Source organism: Daucus carota, chromosome 9, assembly GCF_001625215.2.
Source record: "Daucus carota subsp. sativus chromosome 9, DH1 v3.0, whole genome shotgun sequence".
NCBI lineage: Eukaryota > Viridiplantae > Streptophyta > Magnoliopsida > Apiales > Apiaceae > Daucus > Daucus carota.
The window spans coordinates 24428676-24437402 of record NC_030389.2 but is presented as its reverse complement, the minus strand read 5'-3'; the positions used below and the strand labels follow the sequence as shown (position 1 = coordinate 24437402).

At 41.1% G+C, this 8727-nt stretch overlaps 1 pseudogene; it reads right to left on the bottom strand.

Annotated features, from left to right (window-relative positions):
- Positions 1 to 5248: 5248 nt before the first annotated feature.
- On the bottom strand, positions 5249 to 7656 carry LOC108204004 (probable alpha,alpha-trehalose-phosphate synthase [UDP-forming] 9; annotated as a pseudogene).
- Between the last annotated feature and the right edge of the window lie 1071 nt (positions 7657 to 8727).

Below are 8727 nucleotides of genomic sequence, written 5' to 3'. Positions count from 1 at the left end.
AAAAACTCAGAGCAAAGCAAAGACTCTAGGTAAACCCAAGTTAAAATATGACGATCAAAAGTCGACTAACCCTGAAGGGTCATCTTAAGACACTTTGGAATTTTGAAATTCTAAGTATGAATCACTTAGATTCATGTAGGTTAAAATCCCAAGTGGACTATTTCGTGGTTCGAATTAACGAACCTTATAAAATTTGGCCTAAAATATTCTAAGTAAGGAATGTTTAAGGCACAAGTTGCAAAATACGAAACAAAAGCAGCTTAAATAAATAAATTAATAAAGTTAAACCCCGAGGGGCATAAACATTCGGATAATTTAATAATTACAAAATAAGCCGCGCAGGGCCAAAAAGAACCTAGTCTAAGGAAGACCATCATCGAACTCGTCTTCCTGGACCTTTTCCTCGTCCTGGGCTTCTGGTCCCCGGGCCTCCTTCTCCTGGGCCTCGTCCTGGGCTTCGTCTTGGGCCTCCCCGCCTCCCCCGAGGTCCATCCCGTCCAAGTTGGAACCTTGGATCATCAGAGTCTCGGTTGGAATCTCCAAAGGTTGGGAGTCCATAGGGTGCGAATCCCCGAGATCCTCGACCACCATCGGGGAAGGAGTCTCCTCCCCGGGAAGCTTTGGAACGGGGAATCGCTCCAAGGTGACTCCCTCGATTTGGGAACCGAGCTCATCTATGATCCTTTCCCAACAAGACTTGAAAGTCTCGGGAAAGGAGGAGTCGAACTCCGCCGCCAAGATATCCTCGAACTCCTTGGACTTTTTGAAGTCCTCCACCGCTTCCCGGCGAACCCGGGCCAACTCCGCCTCCAGAGTGCTGACCTTCTCCTGCTCGGCCACCAATTCGGCCTCCACCCTCCGAAACTGCTCAAAGTTAGCAGTCGAGGCATCGAAGTAACGATCGCGGTCGCGTTCCGCGATCGACTTCTCGGCCCTAACCGCTTTGAGGTTGTGGACCGCAGCCTGGAGGTAGGTATTGACCTGCAAAAAGTTTGCAGTTAGAAAATTTGTCTAAGGAAAAGACCTGAAAACAAAGTAATACGTAAAATGGGCTTACCGTTGCCACGGCCTGGGCCCCCAAAAGCTCAATCTGGAGGTCCTCGCTCGACTCCACCACATGGGCTCGATCCCGGGGTGTAATCACGCTCCGGGACCATTCAGCAGCCGCCCAGGAATCTCCGACCACAGTATCCTTTTTGAGAAGCCCCCACTCCACGACGTAGGGGCTTGGGTCCTCCTCGACGGGCACGGACCGAGGAGTAAGGAAGGTTGGAACCTTCTCGATAACAGGGGACTTCCCCTCCTTTCGTGCCCTCTTTTCCCGAGGCACCTCGGCCACCACCGTCTTGGAAGCGGCTGTTTCCCGCTTCTTGAAAATGCTTCCAAGAGCGGCTTGAGCTGCAAGACAAATAAGCAAATGTCATAAGTATTCGCAAAATGTAAATATGTTAAGAGACAAGTCAAAATTTGAAATCTTGGTGGGCTTACCCTCAGGGCCCAAATCACTTAGCCCATGACTTTGGAGCGAGGCCTCAGAAATAAGCAGCGAAGTGTGTTGGAGGCAATCCTCGGTCAAAATCTTTATAGCTGCTCTCTCTTCGACCCCTAGTTTAAGGGACCTCATGGTCCCATCCTCGGCCCGGCTAAAGTGAGAATAAAAGTAATCGGCCCAATCGGCCCCCTCCATGTATAAGTAAAACCATTGACCCTTCCAACGAGGGAAAGAGTCAGGGGCCGAGTCCGATATAAAAATACTGCGGCCCTTAGTCCTATACTGGATTTTGACCCAGCCCTCATCGTTTGGTGCGTTAACAAACTTGAACAGATATCTAAACACGGCCACACTGGGCTCTAAGTTGTGTTTTTTACACTGAACTAAAAAACAGTAAATAAACCTCCAGCCATTGGGCTGGAGTTGAGTTGGACACACCCGGGCTTCGGCCAACAGCCTATAAACAAACATGGGAGGGGGAAGCCTAAAGCCCGCATAAAACATTTCTTTATAAACCCTAATGGCCCCAGGCCTAGGGTAGCAAGCCCTATCATTTGGGCCTGGAGCCACGGCCCTATACGGATGCTCTATTCCGAACAACTTAGCCATGATATCTACGTCCTTTTGTTTATATTTAGATGGATGATTATATGCTTCAAGATGATGAAGGTTGGGAAAAGCTTGACCAAACTCGCTAAGTAAATCACGTAATGAAACAACGCTAGCATGGACGAGTGATTTTTTACCTCGAACACGAGCATTAGTGGCTGGGGGCTGAGAAATCTGAGATTGCTGGGATTGCTGTGATGATGCAGAATCAGCCATTGATCTTCTTCGGATGAAGGTATGAAACCCAGAAACTGATGAAGAGGAGATAAAGATTAACCGGAACCTGGGAAATCTTTGAAGATCGCCCGGAAAACTGGAAAATGCCTTGAATGTCGGCCGGAATCTGGAAAAGGCTTGAAGATCGCCGGAGATACGCCTAAATATTCGCCGAAAAACTAGAGGATTTTGAGAGTGTTTGGAAAGGCTTTGTGGCTCTTAAAATTTGGAAACTGTTGTGTGAAGTGAGAAATGAAATCTCAAGTCACTCATTATATAGGAAACTCTCAACCCGTTCACTTGCCGGTAAACCCTAAAATAAACAGGTTACAACCGGTAACATGGGCTTTGGGCCGGTCACAAACCTATATCACAGGCGGGAAGCCCATGATTTTGAATAATTCGTACCTATTCCAGAAGGATCTCGAGAATTCTGGGAGATGACCACAGAAAATAAAGGAATAATACACAATATAGGCCTGACAAGTTTATAGACCAAGGCCCACAGCCTATAACGCGACAGACCCCCCAAGTATGTGGGCTTGGCACCTACCATGTCTCCTAGGCGGGGCATGCAACGCCTAGGGCACATTCACTTGTTGAGCAAAAACATCGTTTATTTAAAAAATAATAATAAATAAATAATAATTTCACTAAGGTCATAAAGTGACTAAGTATCCTTGGCGCTTATGAAAACTATACTTCCTAGGCGCTGCAAAGCACGCCCACGGAACAACAACTTCTTCAACCTGTGATAGGCTAGGCTAAAACACGCCCAGGGGACAGGTCCCCTGGTTGTCTAGCAAATACGTCTCCTTGGCGTGCCAAAGCACGCCCAGGAAGCATCACCTCGATCAGCCATGAAATGCCTTGACCAACCACGCCCAGGAGACACCCTGAGTAAACATGTCTCCTTGGCGTGCTCACGCACGCCAAGAGAGCATCAACTTGAAGAACCAAGACGGGCATCGACCACACACGCCCAGGAGACACATCTCCTAGGCGTGGTATATAAAATGCCTCCTTGGCGAGGCTAGACACGCCAAGGAAGCATCATACATGTCAGCCATGGCAGGCCTATCTTATCCACGCCTAGGAGACATGTCTCCTTGGCGTGGCAGATAATATGTCTTCTTGGCGTGCCTAGGCACGCCAAGGAAGCATCTCACTCTTCAACCTTGGATGGCTTACTGCAACCACGCCCAGGAGACATGTCTCCTAGGCGTGGTGATAAACATGTCTCCTTGGCGTGGCAAGGCACGCCCAGGAGACATATCTGGTTCACAGTTGGTTTGATCAATTAAAGAATTAAATAATTCTTTAATTAGATTCCGAAAAATCCAAAAATCTGGAAAATGGAATAAAGTTGAGATTTATTTCTCAAAAATTATTTTGAAAATTCTTTAAAGGCTAGAAAAATTCTAGAAGATTGAAATTTAATCCTAAAAATTTCAATTAATTTGAATTTAGCCCTGGAAAAATACGCAAGTACTCGAAAGTACCATTACAAACGTAATTTTGAAAAATACTTGTGGTTCGTAGTATCGTGGAAACGACTCAGAAGGTCAAAAGAAAGACTCGTGTCTTCCGGTACTCCAATCGAAAATGAAGTACGATCCCGAAGGATACGAAACAGAGCTATCTTTACTCTACAGTCAATTCAAGTCATCTCTCGAATTGCCCGGTTTAACTATGTTGTTAGATTAAACATATAGGACTGAACAACTAGGTGATAGTTCATATAACAATATTGGCCAGGTCGGAAAAAAAAAGATACAATGTAATTTAATTCATTTCTTTAAGCAGACAGAATCAGTGACGCTGCCTCACTAGTCAGGAACAGTTCCAGTACTGTCATGAGCATTGAGAGTAAAGGCGACAAGCTTCTCTAATGCAGTATACCATATTATATTGTCAGTCTTACTTCGAATATCAGATCTCTGAAGTATTGTTTGTATTTAGAGACCTTTCTCCAGCATTTGTAAACCTGAATAAGATTTGCTTGTACGACATTGCTCAAGGTTCTAATGTTGGCATTAGAAATCCAAACTTTTTTTACTTCCTGAACAAGCATTTCTTATGCAGTCCCATTCATAATGGGAAAAAGATATATAACATCCTGATATGGGTCAGAAGTGATATTTAATTATTATTAGATATTAAAAGCCCAAGAACACTAAAGCCCAGTTGAATAGGGCCTGAGGCCCTTAAATAGTAAATAATCTCGTAATTAATTAATAGAGGCCCATTCAGAGGTCCAGTCACAAGTCCAAATTCTATAATATATCTGATTCTAGCAGATAAATATTCAGAAGTTCGGATAAACGTCAACAAAAAGGGGATAAGAGCTCTATCTTATCTCTTGCTTCGAGGCATACTTCGATAAGAAGTCTGATACACGGAATCATACTTCCGTCCCACTTCTAACTCCGAAGCGCCTATATAAAGGGCTCTACCCCTCACAACTAGAACTACGTTTTGGACTTGATTCTTCTCTACGCAGAAGATACGTAGGCATCTCACATCGAGACCAGTCCGAAGCACGAATCGCTCACCCCCGTTTTTAGTTCTACAACACATCCTCAATTCGTATAGTAAATATAACATGAAACTTGTGTAAGTTTACCTATACAATATAGTAAATTATCTGAGAGTTAATAGTCTCAAAAATGATAAATTTTAATAATTTAACAAGATTATTAATACAATGAGGTTTAATATACAATATCTTTATTATGCTGGGACTGTTTTTTTAAAATATCCATTTAAAGTGGGCTATACATTTACATGTTCTGCTTTTGGCCAAATACAAATTTACAAGCATTAATACATAGTAGTAGATCTGATGCTGACTTTACAAAAAAGAACTTGCTATATTACATTTATATATGCTCCTATACCAATGTTCACGAACACTATGCTTGTCAGTTGTCAAGGAATACTTGGCGGATATTCAGCGGAGCTTGGCTGCGTACTCGAAACATTAGCAAGCCACTGGAGTAGCTTCTGAACTTCAAAAGTATCGTCAACAAAGTACTTGGCCTTGCTAGGCTTTTGCTCCACAGTGCAGAAAAAGATTTCCGGAACACCAGGGACCACCACAGATGAAACAATTTTCAAAGTACCGTCGTACATGTCTTCATCTAATCTGTCATCTCCAATGCAGAGGATGAAATCAGGGATCTCGCCATTGCCAACCATTGTCGCGATTACCTTTTCTGTGACCAAGCCTTTGCTTGCATCCTAGATATATTAGGTTGCTAGTTAAGTAAATTACTGTACAATGCACAGGGAAGACCGAAAGAGGGAGACGAGAGATATATACCTGTGGTTTAACCTCAACAATATTTTTTCCTTTTGCAACTACTGCAGGTTCATTAGCAATGACGTGTTTCAAATGATCCGGTAAATCCTTTGCCTACAAGGATCCAAAATCATGATCTGCATCTTGATGGTGCCAAACCAAAACACTTTCTTTGACTTCGATGGTGGAACCATCCGTGGCTTCTGCATACAGATTCATTATACGCTCCACTGCCACCTTCCACTCGAGATCCACAACCAAACTGGATTGCCATTCAGAAGTTTTCTTCCACCTGCAAACCAAAGGCAATTTAATTAGAAGTGCCACTAGAAAAGGTCTCTAACAAGTTTTTAAAGAAAAATACCTTATGAAGTACCCGTGTTCAGTAGCTAGTCCTAGACCTTCACATGGAGCCAGCCACTCGGTTAAGGAACTTATACCTCTTCCACTAACGATAAACACAGTGTTCTTAGGATCATCACACATAGTGTTAATTAAGAGTAGTGACAAGTTCACTACTGAGATTTTTCTTGGTCGAGGAATGAGGAACAAGGGTGGCATCAAAGTCTAGAAATATTGCCCTCCTATTTGTCCTGTTATATGCAGGAACTATGCTTTTAGAAAATAATTTTTGAAAACCTAGGGAGAGGGCAGCAACTTTGAATGTGAAACTGAAGCCCAAACCCCAGCATTGATAATTATAGTGATCAAGACATGCTCTCGTGATGCTATGCAGGAAACTGCGAGCACAATATGCCACATCATGAGACTGAACGTAACTATAGTTCTGCTCATGTCTTAATTGCCTTAAAGAATCATCCATGGAGACCGCAGAACGCATAGCCTCAGCTAAAGAACTAATATCCCATGAATTTATTCTGATTGCTCCACTCGGAGATGGAGAACATCCAACATATTCATAAATAATTAGCACACTTGTTAATCTGATTAATCCTGTTAGCAGTTCCATATTGATAATTTGAACAAGAACCACAATATCCCGCAAGTTTTCATACTTCCTCAATAGTTGTTCAAATGCTAATAACTTCAGACTAATTGCCTTGAATAAGTTCATGTCGTCTACGCCAACAATTACATGCTTCCCCTTGAACTTCCCTTCAATTTCCTTGACTTTCATTGATGTAGAAGGAATATTCAGAACATTTTCAACTTTTCTCAAATGAATTCCTAAAGGCAGAATCTTGATATACACCGTGCGACCACTATAATCCAGCCCAATTTGTCCTCGTTTGGACTCATAGTCCAGTCCCAGCATTCTACTACAACATGAGAGGAGGTGGCAAGCAAAATCGTAAGTATGAAACCCGATGAGATCGCAGTTCAACAAAATCCTCAGAATGTCTGCATTTACAGGAAGTGTTCGATAGATCTCTGCAGATGCAAGGAATGGACTTTGGAGAAAGAATCCGAGTTTGGCCCTGTAGCGCTTATTTCTCAAGAACACAAGGACCGCCATGAGGTGATAGTCATGAATCAAAATATAATTAATCTCGGGATTTGCCACTTCTAATACTTTGTTTGCTAATATTTTATTTGCAGAGATATAAGCCTGCCACAGTCCCTGATCAAATTGGTCACCATGCTTTCCGCACATTGGGAGCATGTAATGGAATTTAGGCCATAGATGGTGCTTGCAGAAATCATGATAGAATTCAGAGAAGAGTTCATTCGCAAGAAAAGTGTGAACGCAATTGAAATCATCCATCAGTCTCTCAACAACCTCCTCCTGTACATTAACATCTATATCGGCATTTAGTGAACCAACATAAAAAACCATTGTATCAGGTGAAAATCCATATTTTAGTTGCCACAGAGGTGATTCATCGTATATAAAGCTAAAGCCCTCTGTTCTCCCATCCTTCTGTGCATGAAGGGGCAACATGTTTGAGAAGATGATAATTCTGACAGTTGTAGATGAGGTACCATCTGAATCCACATATTTGATACAAGGATTAGTCCTGTTCAGGTCCCCGAAAGCCAAGTTTGCAAAATTCATACATGAACTTGTATCCATGTTCGATTTATTTTCAAACAAAAATATAATCTGATCTGATTATATTCTGTAAAAAGAAAACACAAGAGCTCCCCAAAGTTAGACAAGTAAATCTAATGGCTTGAAGAGAAATTACTCCACAGATAATTGAAAATAGACAAGATTATTATACTATAGGCCATGATAATTGATGATGATATGCTCTATACTTATAATCACAACTTCTTGCAGATACAATTGATATATATATATACTTATAAGGAAACATGATCAATCATGTAAACATAATCAATAGTTATGAATTCAATAATCGAATCATAAAAATTTGTAATAATATGATCATGATCACTAAATCTCAGCCACTTAAACAAGCTAGAAAACCACTAGTTTAATATTGTACACCGGTATTTAAATAGCTGAACTAGCTGGAGGTATATCAAATATCTTAAAGTATAAAATGTGTTTTCGTTGGTTAGAACTTGAGGGGGTGGGGGTCCTTTTATACATTTTCTGAGCTGCTTGCTTAGTCTAGTTGCCCTTAGTTTTCGAGTTTATTACGATTCTGCTAAAGTGATGTGAGTTTGAAAATACTATAGATTGTGATGAAAAGTCGAGAGCATTAAAAACCAAGGTAGATTTCAGTTGTAGAGAGAATTAAAAGCCAATGTAGATTTCAGTTGTAGAGAGAATTAAAAGCCAATGTAGATTTCAGTTGTAGAGAGAATTAAAAGCCAAGGTAGATTTCAGCTGTAGAAATAATTAGGATTTCAGCTGTAGAGAGAATTAAATGTAGATTTGAGCTGTAAGACTCTCAACTAAATAGTGACGCATGTAACAGATAGAATGGGAAGAAATTTCTCATTTATTGTGTATACTTTGCACTTGAAACAAACTATTTTAATCCTCTTAAATCTAATCCATATCTATTATATACATGAGATTTTTTTCCCGTGAAAATCAAATATATAAATAATTAAATATGTATATTTATTTGAATCTGAACATCTTAAAAGTGTACATTTGAAAATAAGGTTTAATTTCAACAAATTCACAAACATAATGGTTATAAAAAGTCAATTTTGTGACATATTG